Genomic DNA, 13,024 nt, shown 5'->3' on the forward strand with positions numbered 1-13,024 from the left:
CTTAAAAAAGAATGAAATTCTGACACATACTATAACATGAATGACCTTGAAGACATTATCCTGGGTGAAGAAGACCAGTCACAAAAGGATAAATACTGTAACTGCATGATTCCACTTATGAGGTACCCAGAGGGGTCAAACTCTTGGGAAAGTAGAATGGTGGTTGTCAGGGGCTGGGCAAAGAAGACGATGGGGAGTTATTTAATGGGTATAGAGTTTCATTTTGTAAAGATGAGAAAGTTCTGGAGATGAATGATGGTGATAATTGCACAACAATGTGAATGTATGTAATGCCACTGAATTGTACACGTACAATAGTTGAAATGTTAAGTTTACATTATGCACACTTTAGCACAATAATTTTTTTAAAAGGATGCAGCAAGTGTGATGGGCTCTCACTCTAAGAATAAGTTACAGAAAGAGCACGGTTTCCATCTTGGATGCCCTCTCTCCTTGGCTCTGAACTAACAACCAGCTGCCCACGTTGTTAGCTGCCCTATGGAGGCATCAAGGAATTGGCCTCTGGCCAACAGCCAGAAAGAACCTGAGACCTGTCAATAATCACATGAGTGAGCTTGAAAGCACCCCAGAAGGCTGTTCCTTTGTGCCTCTTTTACTTGAGTTGTGGGATGAATGCGGCCCCAGAAGATACTTGGATTGCTGCTTTATGAGAGACTCTGAGCCAAAAGCACCCAGCTAAGCTGCACCCCAAAGAAACTGACTCACAGCAACTATGAGACAATAATGTCACTGTGTTAAGCCACTAAGTTTCAGGGTAGTTTGTTACACAGTAATAGATAATAATATATACAGCAATTTGACTAAACATTGCTAAGAGAATGTGCTAAATCCAAAACAATATTGCAAATTCTTTTTCATTTTTTAATTATTTTTATTCACGTTGTGATTTTTTTTATAATACGAACGTGCAGAAGTGCAAATTCTATTTCTGAGTATATACCCAAGGAAAAAAAGTACACAGATCTGCCCAAAGATATGTACAAGAGTGGTTCATTGCAATTTTATCATTACTTTTTTAAAAGGTCTTAAGGATACATACTGAAATACTTATAAATAAGATATATGATGTCTAGAATTTGCTTTAAAATAACACAGGAGTGGGAGAAAAGTTAGTGGGGAATAGCTAAACAATTTGGGCATGACTCTATAATTACTGAATCTGGTTCTGAATACAAAGCAATTGGTTACACCAGTCCGTTTACTTCTACATATGTTTCTCATTTTCCATAATAAAAATTTTAAATAAATAAGACAAAACGTTTATTTTACAGACACTAGAAAAAAAAATCCTGAAATAAAAAGAAGATCCTCTTTCCAAGACCTTAGAAAAGCAACTGTTCCAGGTAATAATGAGGTCTAAGGCAAGAAGTGATTGAAGTGAAAAGCAAGTGAACTTTGAGGCTCCAGTCCTGGTGAACTAATGCTGGCTTTAGCTACCTGCCAAAGAATCACACCCTTCTCCCAAATTTGTTTCAAAAAGTATCTGTATTTCTTTTTCTTTGTTTTTGAGACGGAGTCTTGCTCTGTCGCCCAGGCTGGAGTACAGTGGTGCAATCTTGGCTCACTGCAACCTCTGCCTCCTGGGTCGATTCTCCTGCCTCAGCCTCCCCAGTAGCTGGGACTATAGGCACGTGCCACCACGCCGAGCTAATTTTTTGCATTTTTAGTAGAGAGGGGGTTTCACTGTATTAGCCAGGATGATCTCCATCTCCTGACCTCGTGATCAGCCCGCCTCGGCCTCCCAAAGTGCTGGGATTACAGGTGTGAGTCACCACACCCGGCCTGTATTTCTTTTTAAGAGACAGGGTGGCAGGCACCTGTAATCCCAGCTACTCAGGAGGCTGAGGCAGGAGAATCACTTGAACCCAGGAGATGGAGGTTGCAATAAGCCGAGATTGAGCCACTGCACTCCAGCCTGGGCAACAAGAGCAAGACTCCATCTCAAAAAAAAAAAAAAAAATTAGCCAGGCATGGTAGCACACAGCTGTCATCCCAGCTACTCAGGTGGCTGAGGCACAAGAATTGCTTGAACCCGGGAGGTGGAAGTTGCAGTGAGCCGAGATCATGCCACTGCACTCCAGCCTGGGTGACAGTGAGACTGTCTTAAACAAACAAACAAACAAACAAACAAACACTGCATACTCATTTACGCTTTGGCCCTGCAATTCCACTTCTAAGAACCTGTCCCGAACACAGTGGCAATATATAAAAAGATTTATATATCTGCAAGGTTATGCATTTATATTATACCATTTATATTAGCAAAAGATTATAAACAATCCATTCACCCTGGCTGGAATGCAGTGGCGCAATCATAGCTCACTGCAACCTCAACCTCTTGGGCTCAAGCAATCCTCCCACCTTACCCTCCCAAGTATCTGAGACTAAAGGTGTGCAACTATCACACTTGGTTGATTTTTAAATTTTCTGTAGAGATGGGATCTTGCCCAGGCTGGTCTCAAACTCTAGGCCTCAGGTCATCCTCCCACCTGGGCCTCCCAAAGCACTGGGAATACAGGCATGAGCCATACACTTAGCTTCAAAAGGTATCGTGTGTTTGTTTTTTTTTTTTTTGAGACGGAGTCTCGCTCTGTCTCCCAGGCTGGAGTGCAGTGGGGCGATCTCGGCTCACTGCAAGCACCGCCTCCTGGGTTCACGCCATTCTCCTGCCTCAGCCTCCCGCGTAGCTGGGACTACAGGCGCCCGCCACCACGCCTGGCTAATTTTTTGTATTTTTAGTAGAGACAGGGTTTCACCGTGTTAGCCAGGATGGTCTCAATCTCCTGACCTCGTGATCTGCCTGCCTCGACCTCCCAAAGTGCTGGGATTACAGGCATGAGCCACCGTGCCCAGCCCTAGGTATCTGTGTTTTTATAAAGGGTCCCAGAATTAGAATCACTGATCTAAGATGTAGTGACCCTGGAAAATTGCTAATGTGAAAATAATGGATGCTAGACACGTTAAGGAAGCATAATGAGAGCCACTAATATGATACAGGAGTGGAGAGAAAGCGAGGGTCTGAGTGAAATGAAGGAAAGTCCTCGAGGTCCGTAGGAGAGAAGGATAAGAATGTGGAAAGAAAGAGAATAAAAGAAAGACACCAACTTCAAAACAGAAAGATTAACTGAAAAACATTCTGACAGTGGAGACCTTATTCTTGCCCCACAATTCAACAAAAATAGATCTAAAGGGTCTCTATCAGATAGGTTAGAGAAGGAAACATAGCCTCAAAAAAAACCAAAAATCTATCAATTTGTTCATTATAGTTCATAAAGTGTTGGGATTATGAAACCACCAAAAATCCTTACAAATCATTTAGTCTAATTCACTCATTTCAGATGAAAAAACTGGGTCTACCAAGGCTAATAAACTGGCATTCAAGAAAACTATGCAATTAATGATTAGAACTAGAGCTAAAATGTACCCCAATTTTCACTCTATCTGCCTTTCATCTTTATCTAATACCACAGTTTCCATTTGGTAACTTACTTCTCTATTATGCTAAATGTCATTATATATTTTCATTCTTAAACAGTAGGCATTGGTCGACTGGCTCAAAATGAGCCTATTTCAATCCCTTTCCTTTAAAGGTCTCCCATTTCTGCTCAATTTTACTCTCCCCTCACTACCCCTATGTGTTCTGAGTAAATCTCAGAGTTGCCTAGAAAACTTGTTGGCTAACTGACATCTACACTTCCAAAAAAAGTCAGAATATGAAAAGGCACACATAGTGCTATGCTATAAAAAGAGCTGGCATTGCACACCTCTCTTATCATTTCCATGAATGTATACATAATTTACAATTGCCAGGAAGTAGGAGGATATTCTTCAACAAATGGGCTCAAAATCCCTAAATAGGTAAGACAGTAACAAGATAAACTATCTCAGCCTTACAATAACAGACTATAGAGTACAAATAAGGCACATAAAGTGCACAGGCATAAAGTTGTTCACATGTGTTTATATTCTTTATAAACATGCATGTTCTGTGCACAGAATGTAGTATGTAAAAAATGTTTTGAGGTCTCGAAAAATCTGATGTTTTTGCCACTTTTAGATTTGATTTATAAAAAATTAGCAAAAAGTGCAGGTATTAACTCATACATAAAAAAGGAAAGAAGGCCTAGAAAAGAGGAAATATACATGTGCTTACCACTTAGAAATGGTTGTTGAGGCACAGAGTTTGTTGAAAAGACACCAAGTTTGGAAAGGATCCATCTAGAAGCTTTTTTGATCTGGAGCTTGTACTTTACAGGCACTCGAGTGGGCACACTGGTACAAAGCAGTAGTGAGTGAGTCACTGTGTGTGAAGCAGAATATGGAATGTTCTAGGCTGGAAGATGAAAAAACAGGAAATATGGTTATTACTAACAGCCATGCTTACAACATGTTAACATTTTAGCAGCTTCCATATATCACTAATCAAAAGTCTGCAAGTTCCTCAAAGGTTACATATCATCTAGCAATTCCACACCCAGGTATATATTCCAGAGAAATGAAAACATACCCACACAAAAATATGTATACAAATGTTCATAGCAGCATTATTTGTAATGGCCAAAAGGCAGAAACAACCTAAATGTCATCAATTGATGAACAGATAAATAAAATGTGGTATATCCACAATGGAATATTACCCTGCCATGAAAAGGAATAAAGCACTGATACATGCTACAACATGGATGAATCTTAAAAAAAACATTATGCTAACTGAAAGAAGCCACTCACAAAAGGCCATGTAGTATATGATTCCATTTATATGAAATGTCCATAATAGACAAATCTAACAAAGAAAAAACAGGTAAGTGGTTGCCTAGGGCCAGGAGACAAAAGATAGGTGGTGACTATTAATGGGTACAGGGTTTCTTTCGGAGGGTGATGAAAATGTTCTAAAAATCTATTATAGTAATGGTTTCACAATTCTGTGAATATAAAAAAGGCTCGGCCGGGCACGGCGGCTCACGCCCGTAATCCCAGCACTTTGGGAGGCTGAGGCGGGCGGATCACGAGGTCAGGAGATCGAGACCATCCTGGCTAACACAGTGAAACCCCGTCTCTACTAAAAATACAAAAAATTAGCCGGGCGAGGTGGCGGGCGCCTGTAGTCCCAGCTACTCGGGAGGCTGAGGCAGGAGAAGTGAACCCCGGGGGGTGGAGCCTGCAGTGAGCTGAGATCGCGCCACTGCACTCCAGCCTGGGCAACAGCGAGACTCTGTCTCAAAAAAAAAAAAAAAAAAAAAAAAAGGTTCTAATTGTACACTTTATTTATTTGAAAAGGGGTTTGACTCTGTCACCTACGCTGGAGTGCAATGACGCAATTATAGCTCACTGCAGCCTCAAACTCCCGTGTTCAAGCAATCCTCCTACCTCAGCCTCCAGAGTACCTATAAGTACAGGAGCATGCCATCATGTCCAACTAATTTTTTAATTTTTTGTAGAGATGGGGTCTTGCTGTGTTGCCCAGACCAGTCTCTATTTCCTGGCCTCAAGCGTTCCTCCTCCCTCACCTCCCAAAATACTGGGATTTCAGGCATGAGCTACCATGCACAGCCTTAAATTGCACATTTTCAATTGGTAACTTGCATGGCATATGAATTATATCTCAATAAAGCTGCTACTTTTTAAAAACTATAGTCTATAACTTCCTAACTACTAACCAGTATCTGACATATTATTCTGTATCACCTTATAAGCATTGAATTCAGTGATAAAACCAGACTATTGGCAATCCTAAAACCATAGACAAGCAACAAGTTCTGAGCTTCAATTTCCTTGTAGGGGAAAGGGGAGTCCTCTCTGGTACACCATCTTATTTTTCTCCCAATAACAGAGTTGCATCCTAGAGCAAATTGTGTTTATTCTAAAATCAGTTTATGTCTGTTGTATTTACTATAATTACATAGTTTAGTTGCATATTACATCAAAAATGAGTGCAAAAACAAGATGCTTTGTCTCTAAACATTAAATCATGTAATTTAATTAAGGCAAGCCACTTTAAAAACATTTTAAAGAAAATGTCTTGGCTATACATCAAAAGACTGGTGAAATATAAGCATTCATGCACTTATAAAATAAGGTATGTATCTTTCTTTCTCATTTTAAACAAATATTCTATTTAGCCAACCCAACTGCAGGTATATTATATAGCCGATATTGTTTAAGAGAACTTCTACTCTATATATTAGTAATATAAAAGATGAACCTAAGTACACTATTATTCCATGTCACACTCTAAAGTGTGAAAATTGACCCTATTAAATAAATTTGAATTCTCTCTTACAGAGGTTGAAACTTGTCTACCCTACAAGTCCCCAGGCCCACTACAGTCCCATACTCTCTACAGACACCTTCATCTGCTTAAACTGAAAAAGGCTGCCCAATGTCAGCCCTTCAAATTCAAGACTGCTGAAGTCCCTCCTTCTTGTGCTCATAGGCTCTATGTGTGAAGCATTTTTTTTTTCACATATCTCTCAGAATCCTCCCTTTTCAAAGCTAATCCTACAACTGACCTACATATTCAGGTGACCATTATGCTCCCCCAACACACAAAAAAAGTGTTACTTACACTCATGCTCCATAGACTCCTCCCTTCCACTTCATTTCCACTTACATTTGTGCTTCTCCCTTCTCACCTCTCAACTTACTCCTCAACTATCAGCCATTTGCATTCTGACCCCAACTACTTCCTAATGACTGCAAAAGAATTCTGAGTGGTCACTCTAATTGATCTTTGGCCTCCCCTCTCTCACTACTCCAATGCATCTCAGATATTGCTTCCTAGCGCATAACTCTGATCACAAAACTCCCAGGCTTGGTAATTCAATGGTGTCTCCCAGTGCCTACAGAAAACAGTTCAGGAATTCATTAACCTCATCAGGATTCTAATGGAAGAGACTAAATCACCAGCCCATCTCCTGAATGTTATCCAGACTTCAGTCAGGCTGAACTCTTTGCTCTGTGCAAATATATCCCATGCCTTCCTACACACAGATCTAACGCATGCTTTATTCCATCTGGAATGCCCTCCCTTCGTTTCTATGTATTGAAATTCCTCTGAAATCATTTTTAAAGTAGAAAGTCACTTACCACTCAGAGCCTCAGGTTTCTCAACTATAAAATGAGAATAACACCTTCAAGGCTGCTATAGAAAGATGACAAACCATTATTAGTATTAAGTATTGTTTAGCATAAACTTACAATAATTGCTGGTAGATAATACTCAATGTTATTACTCTTGTTCACTAAAGACAATTAAGTGCCCAATAAATATATTATAAATTGACAAAACAAAACAATAGAAGTATATTTTCCAGCCACACTGTGCTCTTTGCTCACCAATCAATAGTTTAAGGTTTGACACCTCTGGAAGTTAAGATGATAAAAATTCCTAATAACGTTTTCATTTTTTGGGATTCTCACATAGATTCATGATGCAAGAACAACCACCCTCTATTTCATGATTTCGTCAGAACAACTTGATTCACTGATATCTACCAAAATGGCAAGAGTGGAGCAAGGTAATAATTTTATCACTTACTTTTTTAAAAACTGCACTAAAGGCCGGGTGTGGTGGCTCACGCCTGTAATCTCAGCACTTTGGGAGGCTGAGGTGAGCAGATCACGAGGTCAGGAGATTGAGACCATCCTGGCCAAGATGGTGAAACCCCATCCCTACTAAAAATACAAAAATTAGCTGGGTGTGTTGGTGTGCACCTGTAATCCCACCTACTCGGGAGGCTGAGGCAGGAGAATTGCTTGAACCTAGGAGGCGGAGATTGGAGTGAGCCAAGATCGCGCCACTGCACTCCAGCCTGGTGACAAAGCGAGACTCCATCTCAAAAAAAAAAAAAAAAAAAAATCAGTAAAATATATATAATTTACCATCTTAACCATTTAAAAATGTACATTAAGGCTGGGCATGGTGGCTCATGCCTGTAATCCCAGCACTTTGGGAGGCCGAGGTGGGGAGATCACGAGGTCAGGAGTTCAAGACCATCCCGGCCAACATGACAAAACCCGGTCTCTACCAAAATACAAAAAATTAGTCAGGCATGGTGGCATGCACCTGTAATCCCAGCTACTCAGGAAGCTGAGGCAGGAGAACTGCTTGAACCTGGGAGGTGCAGGTTGCAGTGAGCCAAGATCACACCACTTCACTCCAGGCCTGGGCAACAACTCTGTCTCAAAAAATAAAATAAATAAATAAAATCAAAATTTAAAAAAGGTGTACATTAAATATATTCACACTGTTGGGCAACCATCACCACCATCCATCTCCAGAACTCTTTTCATCTTACAAAAGTGAAACTCTATAGCCATTACAGTCAACCCCATTCTCTCTGTCACAACCTGACAGTCACCATTCTACTTTCTGTCTCTATGGGCCTGACTACTCTAGGTACCTTATGTAAGTAAAATCATACAATATTTGTTCTTTTGTAACTGGTTTATTTCACTAAGCGTGATGTCCTCAAGATTCATCTATGTTGTTATTTACTGTTTCTGTAAGAACTCCAAAACCACACAGGGACATAGTTTAAACATACTCTAGCTAAGGTAGATTCTATGGCACTACACCACAGATTTGGAACACTCAAATTACAGAGAGAAATGGAAAGGGAAAATAGCAGTACTTGGTAATTAGGTATGTTGCCAGTTACTCTGCTAGGTGCATTTCACACAGAACTTATTAAGTCCAAACAACTCTAAGGAGGTAGATGATTATCATTCCCAACTGACAAATGAGAAAAAGGTTCAGAAGAACACACAATAGCAAGTAGGCCCCCCATGTCACTATCCTATTTCCATTGTGTTTTCATTATAGAACTCATCACTATCTAACATATGCTTGGTTTTATATACTTATTTAATTCCTTATTGCCTTTCTCCCTAACTAGAACGTAAACACCTATGGCCACTGTATCCTCTAACCAGCCCAGAATCAGAGAGGTAGAGAGTGGAGGGGCAGGAATGGGGAAGTACAAAACAAGTAATGTTATAAGGAAAATGTGCCACATGTGCACATTATATGTAAATTTTTTTTTTTTTTAATAGTTGAGATTGGCTGGGCATGGTGGCTCACACCTGTAATCCCAGTACTTTGGGAGGCCAAGGCAGGATCACTTGAGCCCAAGAGTTTGAGACCAGCCTGGCAACATAGGGAGACCCCATCTCTATAAGAAATAAAATAAATTAAAAATAAAAGGTGGAAGTCATTACACTAGTGGAAGGGTCACATTTTTACGTCACATTTTTACAACAAAATTGTGTCCATGATAGACACGGCTTAAAACTTGAACATCTTATCATCTCTAGCTGTTCTGAGATTCTTGCTTCCATACATACACTTGAGATGGAGTCTCACTCTGTCACCCAGGCTGGAGTGCTGTGGCACGATCACAGCTCACTGCAACCTCTGCCTCCCTGGTTCAAGCAATTGTCCCTGTCTCAGCCTCCCAAGTAGCTGGAATTACAGGCACCCGCCACCACACCCGGCTAATTTATGTGTTTTAGTAGAGATGAGGTTTCACCATGTTGGCCAGGCTGGTCTTGAACTCCTGACCTCAGGTGATCCACCTGCTTCGGCCTCCCAAAGTGCTGGGATTACAGGTGTGAGCCACTGCACCCAGCCCATATGTACGTTTCTTAGATGCTCAGAAAATGGGGAGGCTTTTTTATGGCCAAAGATACATTTAGATGGGTTTTTGTTCCGGTTTTTGGAGTGGGAAGTTGGGTAAAGGGTAGAAGATAAAATTCCTTGGTCTCCAGTGAGCCCAAATTCTACTATTATATCCTTGTCTTCTATGAATTTTTGTTGTTTTTAATCAAACTTTACCCGAGGAATTGTTCTCTGCCTTCTGGCTAAGATCAAGGGTAGTGCCTGAGGACTTTACTACTAAGGGTGAATTAACAATGGGAAGAAGAGGCCGGGCGCGGTGGCTCACGCTTGTAATCCCAGCACTTTGGGAGGCCGAGGCGGGTGGATCACGAGGTCAGGAGATCGAGACCAAGGTGAAACCCCGTCTCTACTAAAAATACAAAAAATTAGCCGGGCGTGGTGGCGGACGCCTGTAGTCCCAGCTACTCGGAGAGGCTGAGGCAGGAGAATGGCGTGAACCCAGGAGGCGGAGCTTGCAGTGAGCGGAGATCGCGCCACTGCACTCCAGACTGGGTGAAAGGGCGAGACTCCGTCTCAAAAAAAAAAAAAAAAAAAAAAAAAATGGGAAGAAGATACTAAGTTGCGATAGTCTACTTACACCATAAATATATGCTCACTAGAATAATAACTATATTTATCAAAATACAGATTCCTTCCTCTGCTTCAGAATAAAAGTGAATATTCCTACTACCATGCATTGCTACATTTTCTGTTAACATTTGTTAAAATGTTTTATTAAAACCCAAGAAATTAACAACTGAGTACATACTACTAACTTTCTCAAGCTATATTTTTCCATAATTTATATTAATAGCAACTACCTCTATAATTAGAGAAATCTGAAATGTTATGATGAGAAATCAGGATTTCTAAGGGCTTTCACCGAATAAATCCTCACTTGTAACATGTCTACATTTCCCATTAAGTTATTGTTTTCATAATTTCTTCTGATCACAGTACAAAAAATGTTAGTCATAAAAGGAGTACTGTGTTCACAAAATAATGTTATCTTCACTGATGTAACAAAAAGTCAGTGGTTTCCTTTTTGTGGTAAACAATGGGCCTTGGGAAGCACATTCCCTGTTAAATGTCTTTTACATTTTTTATACACAATTGGTTCAACTTCCTAATAATCACCATTTACCAGAAATATGAAAGATAAAAATCATCATGATACACAATAAGACTAAGCAAGCCAAAAGGAGAAAAATAAAAGAAAATTATAATGGCTCACTGAGGACAGTGGAGTAGAAAATACTTCCAGCTTACACCAATTATCTCTTAATATTACCTTTTTAAACTGAGAAAATCAGTTTCACGGTGACAAAAATCTCACATCTTTTTTTCTCTCCTCCTCAGGGATCATGCCATCAGCAAATTCAACTATCCTCCTGGACATCTCAAGGACCTCAAACCTAACAGTTTTTTTTTGTTTTGTTTTGTTTTGTTTTTGAGACAGGATCTTGCTTTGTCACCCAAGCTGGAGTGCAGTGGTATGATCACAGCTCACTGCAGCCTCGACCTCCTGGGCTCAAGCGATCCTCCCAACTTAGCCTCCTGAGTAGCTGCAACAAAAGGCATATGGCACCATGCCTGGCTAATTTTTGTATTTTTAGTAGAGACAGAGTCTCACCATGTTGCCCAGGCTGGTCTCGAATGCCTGGCCTCAAGCAATCCACCCAGCTCAGCCTTCCAGAGTGCTGGGATTATAGCCATGAGCCACTGTTCCCAGCCTTAACTCTTAATATACCAAATCTTTGCCTGCTCCCAGTCTTGCTCCTTACTAAACTCCTTACCAAATAATACCATCCTTATTTTAGTTGCTAATGCCAAAAACCTAGCAGTCACATGTATTTCCTTTCTTTCCTTCACACCCCCACATCTAATCCAACAACAAGTTCTGTCAACCCTATTTTCAAAATACTGTATATCCTAACTCAGACCATTTATCTCCAAATCCACTGCTGCCACTCCAGACAGAACCACCATTATCTCTGCCCAAACAATTCAAGGAGACTCTTAGCTGATGATACTCCTGCATCTCCTCATTTCCCATTTCTCCACATAGTAACCAGAATAATCTTTTAAAAATATAAATAGCCAGGCATGGTAGCTCACACCTGTAATCGCAATACTTTGGGAGGCCAAGGCAGGAGGATTGTTTGAACCCAGGAGTTTGAGACCAGCCCAGGCAATATAGCAAGACCCCAACTCTACAAAAATAATAATAATAATAATAACAAAAAAATTAGGTGGATGTGGTGGCACACACCTGTAATCCCAGCTACTTGGGAGGTTGAGACAGGAGAGTTGCTTGAGCCCAGGAGGTCCAGACATTAGTAAGCCATGACCCTGCCACTGTAATCCAGCCTGGGAGACAGAGCAAGACCCCATCTCAAAAAATAAATTGAAATTAAAATTTAAATTTAAAAATAAATGGAATATAAATGTATTCACTCCACCAATACTCAAAGTCCTCCACTAGTTTTTATATAAAATACAGGGAAAAAAGTCCATGGTCAAACATCTCTGACTTTTCCTTTCCCCTATTCCAGCCACACTAGTTTTCCTGCTATCCCTCAAACTCAAGTTTATTTCCACGTTGGGCCTGTGCGCTTGCTAACCCCTCTGCCTGGAAAGCTTTTCCCCTGGGCATGGCTTGCTCCCTCCCTTTGTTCAGATCATTGCAAATACTACCCCCCAAAGAGGACTTCCCACATACCCTATCTAAAATAAGGGACACCATCACTCTCTAAGCAAACTTAATTTCTCATCATAGAGTTTATCACCCAATATTTGTTTACTGTTTGTCTACCTGACTAAAAAGCAAGCTCCAGGAGCTGGGGGCGGGAGCTGTCTTGCAGATATTTATAATCCCCAACATCATCTCCTGGGTCACAGGAACTCAATAAACATTTGTTGATTAAACAAACGGTGCCCATGATAATAAATGACAAGCATCAAAGAAAAACACCAATATGCATACTTTCAAACAGTTTATTCAATAAAATGCATATTAACCACTTCATAAATTTCCATCCTGCTGCCTTTAGAGTAGGGTAGAATAATAGGGAAAGGGAGGGAAACTTGTTGCCTTCAGCACAGAAATCCAATATATTTGAATATCTTATTTTACATCCATGTTGAGATGGAACCTAATGTCTTCAAAAAATAACAAATTTGAAACTTTTTATTCCTGTTAAGTACTGGAATCAAACTTTATCCAAACAAGCTTAAAAGGAGAAGCAATATTCAGATGATAACCTAAGAATACACATTTGACTTAGCTCCCTGTTCCATTATCCCTCAAGATGATTAAATCAATATAAAAGAGAAAATTCAAGC

The 13,024-nt window shown here is 40.2% G+C and overlaps 1 protein-coding gene across 10 annotated transcripts in view; it reads right to left on the reverse strand.

Moving 5' to 3' along the window:
• The window catches only part of FRYL (FRY like transcription coactivator), a 285,245-nt gene that overhangs the window by 217,017 nt on the left and 55,204 nt on the right, over positions 1-13,024 (reverse strand). For 7 of the 10 annotated variants that reach the window (XM_055246240.2, XM_055246238.2, XM_055246241.2 and 4 more), the window contains exon 2: positions 4,175-4,354. The exons of 1 other annotated variant lie outside the window; for it this stretch is intronic. The gene's annotated coding sequence lies outside the window, so the exon portion shown is untranslated. Of the gene's footprint in view, positions 1-4,174; positions 4,355-7,107; positions 7,163-13,024 lie in introns of all 10 variants that reach the window. 2 more of the 10 variants (XM_063619507.1, XM_063619508.1) reach the window with 1 other exon arrangement.

The sequence above is a fragment of the Symphalangus syndactylus genome, chromosome 16 (genome assembly GCF_028878055.3).
Source record: "Symphalangus syndactylus isolate Jambi chromosome 16, NHGRI_mSymSyn1-v2.1_pri, whole genome shotgun sequence".
In the NCBI taxonomy this organism is placed as follows: domain Eukaryota; kingdom Metazoa; phylum Chordata; class Mammalia; order Primates; family Hylobatidae; genus Symphalangus; species Symphalangus syndactylus.